Source organism: Apium graveolens, chromosome 9 (genome assembly GCF_009905375.1).
Source record: "Apium graveolens cultivar Ventura chromosome 9, ASM990537v1, whole genome shotgun sequence".
Lineage (NCBI taxonomy): Eukaryota > Viridiplantae > Streptophyta > Magnoliopsida > Apiales > Apiaceae > Apium > Apium graveolens.
In genome coordinates, this window is record NC_133655.1 from 287,454,364 (window position 1) to 287,460,211 (window position 5,848).

Below are 5,848 nucleotides of genomic sequence, written 5' to 3' on the forward strand. Positions count from 1 at the left end.
AATCTGCGCGCCGTACTCAAAAGATGCGTGGAAACTAATTTGGTGCTTAATTGGGAGAAATGTCATTTTATGGTGCGTGAAGGCATTATCCTTGGGCATAAGGTCTCTAGCAAGGGTCTGGAGGTGGACAAGGCCAAGGTGGGAGTCATTGAAAATCTTCTGCCACCTAATTCTGTGAAAGGAATCCGTAGTTTTCTTGGTCATGCGGGTTTTTATCGGCGATTCATCAAGGACTTTTCAAAGATATCTAAGCCGTTGTGCAATTTGCTTGAGAAAGATGTGCCTTTCAAATTTGATGATGACTGTTTGGCAGCATTCGAGACTCTCAAGGAGAGTTTGATCACGGCACCAGTCATTACAGCACCAGATTGGACAGAACCATTTGAGATGATGTGTGATGCGAGTGATTATGCGGTAGGTGCAGTTCTGGGACAGCGCAAGAAAAATCTTTTCCATGTGGTCTACTATGCGAGTAAGACTTTAAATGGTGCCCAATTGAACTACACCACTACTGAGAAGGAGCTTTTGGCTATAGTCTTTGGCTTTGAGAAATTTCGATCTTATCTGCTTGGTACGAAAGTATCAGTATTCACTGATCATGCAGCTATTCGCTATCTGGTTTCTAAGAAGGATTCGAAGCCGAGACTCATTCATTGGGTGCTTTTACTTCAGGAATTTGAGTTAGAGATCAAAGATAGAAAAGGTACTGAGAATCAAGTAGCTGACCATCTCTCTAGGTTGGAGAATCCCGATTCTACTTCACAAGATAGGACGTTAATCAATGAATCTTTTCCGGATGAGCAGTTGTTTGCAATTCAGGAGGAAGAACCATGGTTTGCAGATATTGTAAACTATCTCATCAGCAATATAATGCCGCTTAATTTGACATCCGCTCAAAAGAAGAAGTTTCTGCATGAGGTGAAGTGGTATATGTGGGATGAACCATATTTGTTTAGACAGGGAGCTGACCAGATAATCAGGAGATGTATCCCATTCTGTGAGACGGAGGGGATATTACGAGACTGCCATTCCACGGTTTATGGTGGACACTATGGAGGTGAGAAGACGGCAGCTCGTATTCTGCAAGCAGGTTTTTTCTGGCCTACTTTGTTTAAGGATGCTCATCAGTTTGTTTTAAGGTGTGATCGTTGCCAAAGAGTGGGAAATTTGTCAAGGAAGGATGAAATGCCATTAAATGTGATGCTTGAAGTCGAGGTCTTTGATGTATGGGGAATCGATTTCATGGGGCCTTTTATCTCATCTTGCAATAATCAGTACATCTTGCTGGCAGTCGATTATGTCTCAAAATGGGTTGAAGTTAAAGTTTTACCGATAAATGATGCAAAGGCAGTACTAAATTTTCTTCATAAGCAAATTTTCATAAGGTTTGGAACACCTCGGGTAATCATAAGTGATGAAGGATCGCATTTTTGTAACCGTAAGTTCACTTCTATGATGCAGCGTTATAATGTGAATCATCGAGTAGCTACTGCCTATCATCCGCAAACAAATGGTCAAGCGGAAGTGTCTAACAGAGAGATAAAGCGCATTCTAGAGAAGGTTGTTTGTCCGTCAAGGAAGGATTGGTCTTTAAAGCTCGATGAAGCTGTTTGGGCTTACAGAACAGCATACAAAACTCCACTTGGGATGTCACCATTTCAGTTGGTGTACGGTAAGGGATGTCATCTACCGGCGGAGCTTGAGCATAAGGCCTACTGGGCATTGAAGAAATTGAACCTGGATTTAGATGCAGCTGATAAGAAAAGAATGCTTCAGCTTAATGAACTTGATGAATTTCGACTTCAAGCGTACGAGAATAACAAAATGTATAAGGAAAAGGTGAAGAGGTGGCACGATAGGAAGCTACATCCTAAGTTATTTGTGCCAGGACAACAAGTTCTTTTATTCAACTCTCGGCTCCGACTTTTTCCTGGGAAGTTGAAATCAAGGTGGTCTGGACCTTTTATTGTCAAAACTGTGTTTCCACATGGAGCGGTGGAAATTTTTGAGAATGATTCGGACCAAGCATTCAAGGTTAACGGTCAGCGGTTGAAGCACTACTATGGGGACATGGCAAACCGAGAGGTGGTTAGTGCCATTTTGTTGACTACTTGAGAAAGGTACGGAACGGTAAGCTAATGACGAAAAAGAAGCGCTGCGTGGGAGGCAACCCATGAATTGTTGTTACAGGAACCCTTAGAAGTTAATAACCTATCCAAAAACACAAAAAAATCAGAAAACAGGGGCTGAAAAAAAAAAAAATCCAGAGACCCTCTGCGCGCCCGCGCAGCTATGCTGAGCGACCGCGCAGCAAGCTGCGCGCCCGCGCAGCTATGCTGAGCGGCCGCGCAGGGGTCGAGTTCCAGAAAATTTTTTACAGCTCAAAAAAAAAACAAAAAAAAACACAAAAGCAGTTTTAGCCCATAAACCCACGAATTGTTCCCACTACCCCATCATTTTATCCCTTAATTCTCAAACCCTAATCTAATCCACACCCTATATATACATACACCTATCCTACATATCTCCCACAAAACTTCCTACACTTAAACCCTCTCACAAACATCAAAAATCAGTTCTTACACACTTTTATTCACGAATCAATGGCACCCAAGAGAGCATGCACTATTGACAGCAGCAGCACAGTTCCTACTGCTGATTCATCGAGGGGTATTGCTGCAAGGCCTCGGTTAACTGACAGAGCTGCGGAGGAGGAGTACACTAGGCTGTTGGGGAAGCCGATTCTGAAGGAGAGGGGGTTTTTACCATCAGGGAGGGATGGTGAGTTGTTGCCCATGATTGCAGAGAAGGGGTGGATAGCTTTTTGTGAGTCACCCGAAGCAGTACGAATGAGCGTTGTTCGCGAGTTCTACGCGAACGCGAAGGCTGAAAAGAATGGGTTTTCTGTAGTCCGTGGGCTGACGGTTGATTATCATCCTGCGGCGATTCGCCGTGTGATTGGACAGCGAGAGAGGAAGCCCGAGGAGGAGAACTGGAATGAAAAGACTGCTGAGGATTTTGACTTGGATTTGATTTGTGCGACTCTCTGTCGACCGGGCACAGTTTGGAACCAAAGTCCAGCCAATAATGAGTATCGTCACTTTCCGGCGATCGCCATGAACAGGTATGCCCGTGCATGGAATGCATTTATATGTGCTAATATTTTGCCTTCTTCACATGCACACGAGGTCACAGTTGAGAGAGCACAGTTGTTGTGGGGAATTCTGAATGAGGAGTACTATGTGGACCTTGGTGAGTTTATCTACCAAGGAATTCTGAAGTTTTTGAGGGGAGCAAAGCATATGAACATCCCTTATGCATCTACGGTTACGAAGCTATGCCGAGCAGTGGGAGTGAACTGGCCGGCTCATGAGCAGTTGCAGTTGCCAGCCGCTCCGATTGATTCTGGCACTCTGAATGGGATGCAGGAGTGGACCGGTGGTGAGCCTGAGGAGCATGGGCTGGGTTATCATCTTCCAGGAGGGCGTCCAGCACGAGGTGCTACTATGGCTAGGCCAGGGCGTGGTGAGGCTGGTTCTTCGAGAGCTCAGGAGGGTGCTGGGATGGGTGATGCCCAGTATAGGAGGCTTTCACGGCGGATGGATGCCATGTATGAGACGCAGAGCAGGTTTGCTCAGGAGCTCACCCTTGCGTTAGGGACTGCTTTTCGAGGCCTTGGAGCTGATATCCAGTGGCCAGTTTTTGGTGAGGACTCTGCATACCCACCGCCTGATACTCCACCCACTGAGGGTGATGATGATGATGACTCCGAGTAGGTATACCCTGTGTTCCTTTCTACTACTTTCACTGAGGACAGTGAAGATTTTTAGTTTGGGGGTGGTAGTTAAGGAATATTGTGTGTGTGTCATTTAGTTGCATATTCATGATAGTTTAGTTCATATAGTTGCATAATTTATGCCATTTAGTTTTTTTTTATGAATGTCATGTAGCTCATGCATTTACCATGATCCCTTTTGCAATAAGTTATCGACTGAATTGTGATATTGATGCGAGTGTAGTGATAGCATTAAAGTGATATTAAGTTGTGTAGGTTGATATGCATGCTAGAAACAATTGTAAGTCCACTAAGTCTTAAAAAATGTGTAAGGGCTAGATTGTTGTTATGATTTGGTTGTTTTCAAGCTCAATCTACTTATTATGCTTAGAATTCGATTATAGGTTCTTAGTGATAAAGACATGAAAAAAAAAATTTTGGAGAAAAAAATATGGAAGTTGTTGCTAGTTGTGGCTAGGCGTCAAATGGCTAGTAGCCGGCTCGCATACGTTGCGAGTAGTCTAGGGTTGAGCAAGATGGAGCGAAACGCACTTGCTCAGAAGTTATTAAAAAAAAAAAAAAAAATTTTTTTTGCATAATTTATCAAGAGTGGGCTCTTTGGTATTCGAGTTATTAAGTTCTTAGGGGACTTTATGCCTAGTGACCTAAGGCTTTTAGAGTCTGGGATCCGCTAACCTAACGCTCGTTAAATGGATACCATTGTATAAGTCTTTTGTGGACCTCACTCATTGCACGGTCAAATAAGCATTTGAGTTGTAAATAAAAAGCACGATTCCGTAGTAAGCTCCAGAGTTCTTGTAGTGTTGTATATCACTTTGTGCCTAGAATTTTTATTCTTTGTATAATCGTAGGATTGCCTTGAGGATAGTCTAGTCATAGTAATTGGTCTAGTTCCGAAGCATATCTGTTAAGCATTTGCACACACCACGTTTCTGGCTGTATGTCCGTTTGCATGAGTTTATTGATCTTTAGTTGTCTAACTGCATTCGTTGAGATGTGACAATTTGGTTGGTTAATTGTAGTAAGGGGGATCGGTGCATTTTCATATAGATTGCATTCATGCATATTTTTATTTGTTTTTGAGTCTGTGACGCTTGAGGACAAGCATCGATTTAAGTTTGGGGGTGTGATAAGTGGCATTTTATACCACTTAGAACGTCTTAAAATGGCTTAAATTGGTGTCTTGAAATCAAGTATTTTGTGTATTTGATGCGTTTTTCTAGTGTTTATACATTTCAGGGTATTAGTTGCATTTCGGGGGAGGAATCATCAAGAATAAGCCTTGGCATGTGTTCACCATTGCGAGAGGAAAGGAATGGGCAGATTACGGCGAAGAAACGGAGCAAACCTGGATTTTTTCCAGTAGAGGCCTGCGCGCCCGCGCAGTAATGCTGAGCGGCCGCGCAGCAACCTGCGCGCCCGCGCAGCTATGCTGAGCGGCCGCGCAGGGTCGGGGAAAAAATAGCTGCGCGGGCGCGCAGGGTCGGGGAAAAAGATAAATTATTTTAGACTTCTACTTCTGTTTGGCTTCCAACTTCTATGTAATCTGAGTTTTATGGGACTATTATATAAGTAGATTTGAGACGTTTTCACAGTGAGTATTAAGGGGATTATGTTTTAGATTGTATTTTACGCAAGAAGCGAAGGAGATAAGGAAGAAGACCGATTTAGCACACCGCAACGAAGAGGAAGCATATTTTCTTGTGATTCTTGTTTCGTTGTAACGTTGGATGCTAGTTTTCTTGCTTTGACTTATTTACTCTTGTGAAGTACTATGTTTTAATATAATTAGTTTAGTTATTATTTTCTTGTGTTTGTTTATCATGATTTCATATGAACCCATGATGGTGATAAGTTCTATTATGGGCTAATCGTGATCATGGGGTTGCAACGGATTTATTATGGAATTCTTTAGTTAATTGTTTAATACTTTAGTGTGTGATGATTGCATGATATCTAGTATTGGTTGTGCGTATTCGTCTTATGTGCGTCGCGAACATATAAGATAGGGTGTTAATCTCTTGTGAAGCGACGGTGGATCTTGAGATTTAG